The sequence below is a fragment of the Vulpes lagopus genome, chromosome 19, assembly GCF_018345385.1.
Source record: "Vulpes lagopus strain Blue_001 chromosome 19, ASM1834538v1, whole genome shotgun sequence".
In the NCBI taxonomy this organism is placed as follows: Eukaryota; Metazoa; Chordata; class Mammalia; order Carnivora; family Canidae; genus Vulpes; species Vulpes lagopus.
In genome coordinates, this window is record NC_054842.1 from 18,942,351 (window position 1) to 18,955,096 (window position 12,746).

General features: G+C 41.8%; 1 protein-coding gene across 2 annotated transcripts in view; it reads right to left on the reverse strand.

Annotated features, from left to right (window-relative positions):
- RARB (retinoic acid receptor beta) overlaps positions 1-12,746 on the reverse strand; it is a 172,918-nt gene that overhangs the window by 103,106 nt on the left and 57,066 nt on the right. The window lies entirely within an intron of this gene.

Genomic DNA, 12,746 nt, shown 5'->3' on the forward strand with positions numbered 1-12,746 from the left:
CATCCCATTTGTAAAAGAAATGATAAGATTTGTGGAAGAATTAGGTCTGCTCGAGAAAGTCTCTTCCAATTTTTCCCCCACATATTTAGCTTGTTACAGTATTTTAAAATGTGATTTAATTTACAGAGTGTTTTAAAAAGAGTATTATCCAAGATTGGAAGCAAGGCATAAAAAGGACTGCCCATTTAATGGCACAAACGAGTGGCCACTGTCCAATACGGCAGCCCCTAATCACATGCAGATATTTAAATCAAAATTTTTAAAAATGAAGTAAAATTTAAAATTCGATTCCTCAGTTGCACTGGCCATATACAGCTAGTGGCTACCCCACTAGACAGCACATATATAGAAGATTTTCATCATGGCAGAAAGTTCTGTGGGGCAGCACTGTCCTGCAGCATTGGCTTTTTGACAAGCTTACCTAAGAGTCATCTGACACTCTTGGGAAATGTAACTTTGTTTGACTTACTATTTGCCATTGATTGGACACAGACTCTTTTAAAGACTGTAGAAGGCTGGTAAATTACAAATCTATTTGTTAAGGATAAGTGCAAAGATTTCTGTCTGGCTGAAATATAACCAAAGAGCATTGCTTCGTTGCCTTGTAGGACATTAACCAGTTCTGTATCTACCTCTGCAGTCTTATTCCAGCCACCTCGATATTTTGCTCCAATCCCTCTCTGAACCAGCTCTGTCATCTTACTTCTCATTCTCAAGTTCAATGAATCTTCGACTACATGCTTACTGAATACTTGAGTGCGTTGTTACTTCTCAACTTTTGAAAATTATATTTTGGCAAGAGAAGCAATTTATCCCGATTTTTGTGAGACACCGATGGGATAAAGCAGATTATAGGCTCATGAGCACATGGTGGCCACTTTGTCCCCTTTGTTCTCCTCATTCTCCCACATGGTTTTGCAGACAATGGATAATCAAGGGATGCTTGTTACTACACAGATGAATGAACAGTGAGTGAAGGGCATACCTGCTGTCTTTTCTGTCTCCTAATTGCCCAACAAAAACATCTATGTTGCTATGAGTATTAAGAGTAAGGAGTTTTACCTTCTCCACTGTGATGTGACTTTTACCAACATTAGCAACAATTCTCTTGGATGTAAGAAACACACCACTGAATGTGCTAAACAGCACATAAGACTCACCATCTGAGTTCAACTTTCCCTGTAGTACATTAGCACTCCAGGAGCCAGAACTAAAAACATTTAAAGTTAAAGTGCATTAACAAAGGAAGCTCATGTAACACACATTGTTTAGGATATTTACGTGGGCACCCTAGGATTCTAATGTCTAAATAAACATATTTTTACTGGTATGGTTCAACTGTAAACGCCTGAAAATCTTGTTTAAGTTTGCAACTCCTGTCACATCCCAGACACACACATTTTCCAAGAAAACACTGCTTATTTTGGTACCTCTGGAGCTACAAATATGCTCCAAATCTAAAATGACAGGTTACCAATGCTCCGAACCTCTAATAGAATCTGTGCAGAGTGGTCACCTCAAACATATCTTTGCATGCAAAAAATATACCTACGGGACGCTTTTGGTTGCCAGATGTACAAACTCAATTTACAGAAACTGCACTGCTCTCCTGCCAAGAAACACTGACACGATGGAAGACCCAGTCTTTTCTGCATGTGTGAAGCAAGTGAGGTATGGGCAAAGGTGACCTGCTCCATTTATTAAAAACCAAATACTCAGTTCAGCAAATTCTTAGTGAGTGACCAAGAGGGGGAGAAATACAATCTCCTGATACTCAAATGAAGGAAGAAGATTTTATTCATGAGAGACACAGAGAGAGGCAAAAACATAGGCAGAAGGAGAAGCAGGTTCCCTATGGGGAACCCAATCCAGGACTCGATCCCAGGACCCTGGGATCATGACCTGAGCCAAAGGCAGACACTCACCTGCTGAGCCACCCAGGTGCCCTGAAGAAGAGAGAATTAAGGAACTTTCTGTGTCATTAGTTATCCACTCAGCCTGGTTCAGTAACCATGTCGGCAGAAACTAAATAGGACTTCTTGGTTTCCCAAATCAGATTTTTGGCTAGATATCAGGAGACGGTTTAAGTTTCAGCAAATCATTTCTACCATAGTAGAAGACCTGCTGACTAACATATATGCTGGGAGGTATTTTTATACATTGACTGGGTTAAACAGAAAAACCCTCTGAGGCCAAAGATAGGTTTGCATTCTATAAATCCTCCTCCCCAGTAGATGTTATTACTTAAACTTTATTTCCTTGCAGACCACCACTTTGAGGATCTAGTGTGTGCCTGTGTGGGAAATGGTAGCCCCATGCCCCCTAAGTTCCATCTACTTAATATTTTTACTTAGGTTGCCTCTTCCTTTTATTTTTAACATTCCTTAAAATGGAGACCTTTAACCTCTGGCTTCATTTGAAAACCAATACCTACTGTCAATATTAAAAGGCAAATGTATCACAAATAAAATGAAAGTCAAACAAAATGATAATCAGATATTATCTCACTCTCACTGGATCTTGGATCTGCTAAGGGCTTAACACCCAGACCGTGTCACTTCTTACTGAAAAGGGAGCTAAGCGAGTGTTAGATCAGCCCTGACTGAGACTTTCTCTTTGAGGAATTCAGAGAAAATGTGTCTCATTATGTGGTTCACTGAAGTATAAAGCCACAAATCTGTGCCACCTAAAATTGGAAGCCTCATGCTTTGAGAAACAAAACTGCAACCCAAAACCTGTCATACGTAAAAAAAATGGGCTTAGAAGTGCTGAATTCAATGGGTGACAGTCCTTGAAGCAAGTGGATGGATAGAGACACATCTAGAGGAGAAAACACTGAAAAGCTGAGCATATAAAAGGAAGGATTTGGTCCCACTTGAAGGAGCAGTCCCAGGGTGAGGGTTGAGGGGTGGGAACAGGTACAGAGAGACAGAAGAGGTAGGAAGCAGTAGAGGCAGAGCCCAGGAAAAAAGTCCAGGAAAGGCTGGACTGCAGCCTCATTACCACTGTGCAGCCTTGGGCAAGTCAGCTCAAGGAGGCAAAGCTCTCTTACCTCCTCAGTGAGGGCTTGGGGAGCTGATTTCCCAGATCCTTTCCAGCTGTACATTTCTGGGATTCCAAGTACATCATCATACCAGAGAGTGACAAGGTGGGACACCTCGCAAGTGAGGATGAAGGAGTTTCTGGGAGCACAGAAATTGGCCAAGGAAGAGGTGGTGTTTGAAGACTAAGGAAGAACGTGTTGGTCCTCTGCCTGTACAGGCAAATACTGCAATTTGCAGAGGATTAGTCTAGGGTAACTGAGATCACAATTTTATTCTCTTTTTTGGGAGGTGGGGGGGGGGGAAGGGAGGGGTAGGGGAGGGGCAGAGGGAGAGAGAGAAGGAAAAAGAGAATCTTAAGCAGGCTCCATGTTCAGCATGTGCTGGACATGGGGCCAGATCACACAACCCTGAGATCATGACCTGAGCAGAAATCAAGAGTTTGATGCTAAATAGATTGAGCCACCCAGGTGCCCCCACAATTTTATTTCTTCTTTCCTGAAACATATTTTTCCCCATAAACTCAGAAAAATTCTGTCTTCAAGATGTATGTCACCTCATCCAGGAAGCCTTCTCTGACTAATCCAATCCCACATAAATGCTTCCTTTCCTAGGCGACCTTGGTATTTTGCTTATCTTTCTATATTATTCCAATTCAAGTATAATATTAAAAATAGTAAACAATAGTACCATTCACTTTAGAGGATACATGGGTGACAGGGAGGAATGCCTGCCTGTGGCCAGCAGTCACAGCTTCGGGGAGCCAAATGGGCATCATAGATATCCACAATTGGATGTAACAGTACCACCACCCAGTGTGACATTCTCCTTGCTGATACCCTGACAGATAAGAGGCAGGGACGTGGAGACCAACTTTCCTGGAACTAAAATGGGCATGTTGTTGGGCTCCCACATGGCCTCAAAGCAGTATGTATGTATGTATGTATGTATTCATTCGTTCATTCATTCGAGACACAGGGAGAGAGGCAGAGACATAAGCATTGGGAGAAACAGGCTCCCTGTGAGAAGCCCAATGTGGGACTTGATCCCGGGAACCCCAGGATCACGCCCTGAGCCAAAAGCAGACGCTCAACCACTGAGCCATCCAGACGCCCCTTGAAGCAGTGTTTAAAATGTCTTCCCTGAATATCAGGAAGGGAGACAGAACATAAAGACTCCTAACTCGGGGAAACGAACTAGGGGTGGTGGAAGGGGAGGAGGGCGGGTGTTGGAGGGGAATGGGTGACGGGCACTGAGGTGGACACTTGACGGGATAAGCACTGGGTGTTTTTCTGTATGTTGGTAAATTGAACACCAATAAAAATTAATTTAAAAAAAATTTTTAAAAAAAAGAAAAAAAAAAGAAAACAGAAAATATAGAATTACCAAAAAAAAAGAAGACATAGAAATCATCCATAATCCTATGACCCCTGGTATTGAACATTTATTATATTCTAGGTACCTATCTTTCCAGCCTTTTTTCTAGGCACATCCAGAGATCTTGTATTTACTGTGGTTTGTGACTTATTTTTTCTAACTAATACTTATATGTCAATAAATACACTTTACAATATTTAATAAATAAATAAAATGTCTTCCCTGGAAGCAAGACAGTGGACTTGGGTAGAGAGGATCAAAAGACTGGATGCAATGGTTATTTGATAGATGGTAGGGAAGTATTTCAGTATTTCAACAGCTAATAAAACCGTATTGGTGCATATTAGCTGAATATCCTCAGTAGTGGGACAGGACCTGACACACGGTAGAGAGTTAATAAATAGCTGTTAAATGAATGAGTGAGTGAATGATGATATCCTCAGCTCTAAGCAGAATCCGAGTAAGAGTCCTGAATGTATTAAAACTTAATTCCATAAAATATTCCTCCACAGTCATGCATTCGCTGAGATGATACTGTCTGTACTTAACAAAGTGAGCAGCTGGATTTCTCAGAAGTTAGTAGAAGATCCACCGGTTTGAGATGTAATCAGATTAGAAAGTCAAGAGTTCTGTTGGTTAACCATGATTCATGTTGGTTAGTTATGTTTTCTGTTGGTTAATCTTGATTTCTCTTATTATGACTTTTAGTGGTTAATCAGGACTTCCGTGGTTTGTGAGAAACACATTTAACACTCTAGCAACTTAAATCGACAGGATAGGTCTGTACCACAAACTGAGTCCAGTGTTTTCTGACCAGTTTTTCCGACCTTTCTTAGCTCATGCTCTTCTATTCTTGCTATCAAGGAATTGGAATAAAAAGAAACTACTTCTATGGTGGAGAAGGTCACATATGCATTGGGGTGATCCGCTTCATGTCTTAGCAATAATCCTGGAATTCCCATTGCCTACTCAGATTACTTCTGTCTCCCCTTGGGGACACGAGGTACCCCTGTTCTACATAATCCTGTCTTATCTAGAGTGCAGACACACTCCTCAATCAAAAGGAAAGGTAACCATCTCTTTTAAATCTGAATATTCTCTGTCCCTAAGTATCCAAAATTCATAATTACCTTGAGAGACCAGTTATATGGCCCAAATCTATCAAGGACATGGAGAAAAGTGGCTCACTGTACTCCCTGCTTCATGTTTTGATCTGAGAGTAACTTGGGCCACCTTCTCTCCTCTAATACTCTCAAATCATTGCTCTAATTCTGATAATTTTGGCTCATGGACCACATTTCAACTTCTGTTTTTCAGATTTCATCACACATAATATTCCCCACTGTCCCCCAAATAGAGCGCTTTTTGTTGGTTTAGATACTAGCCTGGTGATTAAAAACTGGAATTTAGCTTGAGTACCTGTGGATTTGAACTCTGACTCTGCTGCTATCTGTGGGCCATTAAGTGAGTTACACTAAGGCCTGTTTCTTCATTTGTAACATGGGGATAATGAACATACCTACACTTCATGGGATTACCTACTGTACCCAATTACGGGACACGTATGAAGTGGGAAGCCAATGCTCAACACATAGCAAGTGCCCAGGGAATGGCAGCTTTTGTTATGGATGAAACCTCTTCTCTCCAAAGCTTTCTTCTAGAAAACTTCCAATAGACATTTTATATTTAAAATAAAGATTCCCGAAGAGGAAAGAACACTATTCTGAATCTCTGAACAATATAGACTACTGTGGGTAGACAGCCTCATGATTCCAACGGCCATCTTTATATATATATTTCCATACTGATTCATTTATCTAATGCCAATTAACTGGAGTGGATGTGGTGGGCTCCCTTAAGTGTACAAAGATAGAGAAGGCATGTCTCCTGACCTTTCTCAGCTTACCAGGAACATTAAATCAAGTGAACACCTTGGAGCAGATGCCACCACGCAGTGTGATAAGAATTTAATGGAAGCACAAAGTGGAAAAGTGCCCAGTATAGTACCTGGCACATAATAGGCCCACTTAAAATATTTAGAGTAAAGGTTACAGGAATTCAAAGGAGTTAGAAGGGAATCAGCACTTGATGAAGGAGGATTTGAACAGCAAGTCCCCCCAGCCCCCCTCAGGAACATCTCAGCTTTGCCAAGATCACAGGTTCGATCATACAGGGAAGGGGCTGTGGTCCAGGTTGGCAGAGATGTAAATAATGGACGGTGTGTGTGTGTGTGTGTGTGTGTGTGTGTGTGTGTAAGGCACAACTGAAAGAGCAGGCTGACAATCAGACTGAGCAGGATCTTGACGGCCACGCCAGGTATTTCCTGGGAAGGCACTCACTCTTCTGTACAGGAGAAAGCTAGGGTCAGAATGCTAATCTGCCAGGATCTTCAGGAGGCCCTGAGTCACTGGTTTCATCATGCATTAATTTAACACCTACTCAAGTAGATAGTGAGCTCTGGGTATGAATATAAATACCAATACCCCTGAATTTGCCCTCAGGTCTGGTCAGGAAGGTAGCCCAAGAATCCTTGATTTCTGAAATAACAGTGCAATCTGCTGATTCATAGTTAATCATAAAGCTACTTGTGAGAATTCAAAGCCTGGTGTTTTGAATGGAAGTAGCTTTTTAGGCCTAGAGCTACTTTATATCAGGTTCAACATGTGTGAAATGTGTCGTGACTGAAGAAAAGCACTAAGAAAAAACTAATTTCTATTATTTTTTAAGGTTTATTTACTTATTTATGCATGAGAGACACACAGAGAGAGGCAGAGACATAGGCAGAGGGAGAAGCAGGCTCCCTGTAGGGAGCCTGATGCAGGACTCCATCCCAGGACCCTGGGATCACGCCCTGAGCCAAAGGCAGACACTCAACCGCTGAGCCACCCAGGTACCACACTTATTTCTATTATTAAAAAAACAAAACAAAACAAAATGACAACTTGGCGCGGAGTTAGTCATAAAAAGCACTCGATCAGGAGAAATGCACCCAAAAAGTAATGTGGGAAGCACATCTGCTTGCACTAGGCTTTTGCAGAGTTAATTTCTATCCCATGCAAAGTTCAAAAGGGTAATTTTTCCTTCTAGAGTCAAAGGAGAGAGAGAGACATCAAGGAGTGTTACTTAGGCATTTGCCCTCGGTCATTAAAGGGAAAATACTGCAACCCCATCTCAATCAAAAAGTAACCAGGTGGCTGCCTGGGGTAGTCCTTCGCCCTGGCCAGCAAGGCCGGGCCGGTGACGTGCAGCCCCAGGCCAGCGTCGAGCTGTAATTCCCATTTCCAGCCAGAAGCAAAGACGCTGCCAGTGGGAGGCGAGTATGGAATAATCCCATCGCGGCTACTTTGGGAAACACGGTTTTCAGACCAGGAAACACGTTGCCTTAAACAAACAAAAAACACCCTCCGGAGTGAGTGGAAGTCTATGCGTGACAACGTCTAAAAAGTTATTAATAGCAAGATTTGTGGGGGAGAAAGAGAAAAGTGAAGACCTTTTCACCCCACTGAAAGACAATGGGTGAGAGGGAGGGAGAAAGTAGAAAAACAGCCTACTTTTTTGATGACAAACAGAGTTTCCTCCTAAGCAGGGAGGGTGGGCATGAATGCAACTCAAAGGATACTGATCAAGTTGGGGGAGCCCCCCGCCCCCGCCGGCACTTGGAGCCACAAAAAGGGAAACAACCTAAGGTTCATATTCCAAACAAGAAAGCAGAATTGTCCCAAGGGGTAGAGGCTTAGAGTTGTTTATTTTTGTTGTTGTTGTTGTTTAAAAAATTCCTGACAGGACAAGGTCCCACTTTTGGGAATTTAGTAAAAATGAATGAATGAAAATAGTGAAGCCTTAGTGCTCTACTGTTTAGTAACTGTGGCTTCTAGAAAGTCTGTCATTCCACATTGCCTCTTGCCTGCTAACCGGGAAAGTGTCTCCTGTCCCTTCACTTAGAATCTGACCATAGATAGGATGCCTGGGTGGCTCTGTGGTTGAGCATCTGCCTTCGGCTCAGGTCGTGATCCCAGGGTCCTGGGACAGAGTCCTGCATCAGGCTCCCTGCGTGGAGCCTGCTTCTTCCTCTGCCTATGTTCTCTGCCTCTCTGAGTCTCTCAAGAATAGACAAATAAAAATCTTAAAAAAAAAAAAAAAGTGACTGTAGATTTTAGGTCTGTCTCCTTTCAAGTCCCTTGGACCAGAAGCTTCCTTGGCGTGTATGCTCTTCCCTAGGTTAGCAAGGCAAGCCTTAATTTTGGAAAAGCTCTAGAAAGATGGTACTCAAAAGACAATGACGATAGGTTTAGCAAAAACATCACCTCTGTGGGAACCAGTCATTCTGGTAGAGGGTGATGATAGCATCTTCCTGGACTTTGTCAGGTGAACCCCTGAAAGCTCAACCCCTGGAGATCCAGAGGCCAATGCTCTCAATCCTTTTAATCCCCAATTAATTAAAACTCCCTGGGAAGGAATACCAATGAATAGACAGCCCATGTTCTTAACTGAGAACCTGAACTCACAACATCAGAAAATCACAGTCTAAACTTCCAAAGTGTTCAATGTTCCAAGGAGGGCACTGAGCCAATACATTCAGTTCACAGTGTTCTTTATTTTAGAGTAACATGATCTGGGGAAGAAATGCTACAAGGTAATATAAACTGGAAACCAACAGTAAGGAGAGATTAATCAGTTGGATAAAAGGTCTTTTAATTTAGGTGTCTTATTATGTCTTATTATTTTTCAAAAACATGACCTTGGATAATTTTTTTTTTTAAGTGACTAGCTATCCTATGGGTCTGATTATTAGAACACCATTTTCATCCACCAGGTTTGGGGGCCAGTAATCTCAAAACACAATTTTGGGATTGAGGTGTACACACCTTTGATAGGGTATGTACACTGCTAGTTAAACTGGCTGTTTTCAAAAACTGAAAGGATCTGTTCTGGGCAGGGCCAATTTCACAGGCATGTGACCTGGGCACACATGGAGCTTGGTCCTTGGAAGGGCTTCATGCTTAGTTTGCTGCCCCGCTGTCACTGTCTTGAAATTCTGAATAATTTTTGGTCAAGTGGCCAGTACTTTTCATTTTGTATTTTTGTATGGGGTCCTGCAAATTAAGTCGCCAGTCTGGGCTTTAGAATACCATCTACAGGAAAGGTTTCCAACGTGTTATGTTAGTGAGGATGAGTAAGTCTTGGGTAATCTCTCTTCTCTGGTTGACCTCGATGCTAGTTTTAAGACTGTAGATCAGATAGAAATGCTACCACAGATAGAAAGTCTACCACAGTCACACTTCATCCAGGATCTCTCAGGGGTGCTTCCGAGCAGTCCACAACCCCAGCAAGAGCCAGAAGGGAAAACCATTTGGGAACCATCTTATGTTCTACTATTGGGGTTTATTTTCCCCATGGATAAGGGCCTTTGGAGGGAGCTGGAGGAGGAACATGAAGACTGAAAAGAACTTTTTCCGAATGTCATACAGTTGGACACCTGGATGGCTCACCAGTTGAGCATCTGTCTTTGGCTCAGGGCGTGATCCTGGGTATGGGGATCCAGTCCTGCATCAGGCTCCGGACAGGGAGCCTGCTTCTCCCTCTGCCTATGTCTCTGCTCCTTCTCTATGTCTCTCATGAATAAATAAATAAATCTTAAAAAAAAAAAAAAAAAAGAATGGGATACAGCGTCCTCCCAAATAGCATACATATATTTAGGTGTGAGTTCAAGAGGGTGCCCAGAAGCTCACTCATACACCTCCTAGATGACTCTGATCCCTACTTGGGAGCTACTGAAATAAAGAGTGGATTAGAAGAACGCAAGAAATATGAGGTCAAGCAGTTTATTTGTTACCCAAAGCATTTCTGCACAGCGGGTTAAATATTATCAACACTGTACCTTGGGGACCACTACCCTTCTTCTCAAGACTTTGAGTTGAGATATGGTAGTAGGGAAAAGAACCCTAAGATAGGAAAAAAAAAATCTGAAATGGAAGATTTCCCTCAGCCCCGTAGAGCTTTCTTTAAATCTGGTCTTGAGAATTTACTTTAAACCAACTAGAGACATCTGTTTTCTAGATTACTTGGGTCAGTTATTTTGTGCCCTTCCTCACTGAAACCCATAGTTACCGATTTATTATCAGGATTACTCTAAATATAACTGGGCAAGAAGCCAATGCATTTTAAGGTTTCTAATTCTCAAATATTTTACTGAGAAAATGCACCAAAATAGCTCCTCAGCTACAGCCCAGGAGTTAGGAGACCCCAGGTGCTTTGTACATTAATTACTAAATCTCATCTGGACCTAAATTCAAGATCCTCATTTGTACTGAAGGGGCGGTGGGGAGGCAGGCAGAAGGAGACAGAGCCAAAACATGCTCAAATATGCTTAAACCCTTTGCAGAGGAGCATAAATTTTTAAATCTCTTTTAGAAGTTTGGTATGCAACATTTCACCATCAACAAAGCCAGGTCTTAGGTCTGTCATAACATGTGGGTTGATGACAACGTACATCACCATGGCAACTCTACATATCACATGATTCAAAAGCCTTTCACAGAATCCAATGATCATGATGCACTTACATTATTTCATAATGCTAGGAAGGACCTAAATTAGGAAAGAAAAAATGCTTGTCCACAATGTGTTGCACTTTTTCCAAGAAAACTTAATTTCCAGGGCCATTCTAGGACCTTCTCACTGGAATCTTTCCTGCTTATTTTATAGGTGGTTACATCCTGAATCTGAATTGAAAAGGAAGAAATCACAGAGGATGTGGGAGCAGAAGGGAAGCCAGTCAGGCATTTACATTTAGGTCTTCAAGAGCCTGACAACTGTAAAATAATGGGCATTTATCGGATGCAGCCTTCTGCTTCTCCTCAGCACAGACACTGTTCAGACAGTACAAAAATCTTGCTAACAGTTTACTGAGAAAATACTGCCTAAAGTTCTAGCTCTCAAAATGCACTCTGTCCTTGTATGGAAAAACCCTGGTGGCTTTAGGCAAAGAGCTGATGTGCCATGTTATCCCAAACCCACAGCATCTGAACAACGACACCATTGGCGAAATAGTTGAGAGCCCGCCGGCCTTCAGTGGCACCTGGGCCCTTTGTGTACTCATACTTAGCCAGGCCCCTCAAATCTACAGTGTTCTCTTTTGCCTTTTGTACCTTTACACATGCTGTTCCCTATGCCTCAAAAGTCCTCTCCCTGCCTTGTTCACACCTACTTATGCTCCAACATAGCATAAGGCACCTCTGAATCACATACCAGGGTACCAGCATACCCTGTTTAACATTCATTGTACAACGCTGTAACCGTTGATCTTCGTGTCTCTTTCTTCCTCAAAGCCAGAATCCTTTGAGGGTATCTTAATTGTCTTTGTGATGGCACACATGCAACCTTTATAATTAAAAAATAACATGTTGCAAAGTTATTTTGCTGTTTAAAATCATATGGAGATTCAGTGGAGAATGGAAGAAAAAGATTAGCAGAAAACCCTAACTTCAATAAATACAACCACCACCTAAATTCTTTCAGTATAAGGAAAAGAAGGAAGTTCTATTTTCAAGAGCGAAACTCCAATATCATAATTCAGACAGCAATTCTAACTTCATGATTTATCCCAACCTCCCTTCTTTCTTACTCCAAATTAGCAAGAAATAGGCTCAAATTTCACCCATAGCTCCTCTTCCTTGATCTTTAAAATTAAAGTTGCTGTATAATGTCAGCATAGTTGCCAGGATTTGAAATTAAATAGGTCCCCAATGTAAAAGGTAAAGTTCTTTTAAACAACACGAACTTGCCTGCAATTAAGCACGTTATAGCCTCCACCTCAGCACCGCGCTATATAAAAATCCACTCCTGGAGCTACTGCTGTGTTGAAGACCTGAACTTCTGTGCTTTCTGTTCCTATTTTATAAGAGAAAATTTTGCAGAATACACACAATTAATTTTTAAGTGTTACTTCTCCGCTTTTCCATTTCATACCTGACTTTGGTTGATAAAAAAAGGAGTTGTCTTCTGATTACACTGGAGAGAAGGGGGAAGATAGGCCCAGCAATAAAAGAGGTACCTGCCAATTAGTTAGATTGTTCTCCAGTTTTCAATTAAAGGCAGCCTAATGGATGCAGGGGGACCTGTTTTATTTTCCCTAACAGAGCCCTTATTTTTAAACTCTTAGCTTCATTTTCCAAAATTGCTGGCTTTAGACAGAAGAAACATCTATCTTGAGTGAAAAGCTCTATGATTTTCTTCTATTTCCTGTATTGAAATTGTATTTCTCTCCTCAGTGGCTACTTCCCATTTGGCTTCACAAAGCTCTGCTGCCCACGATGGGTTTGCTAATGG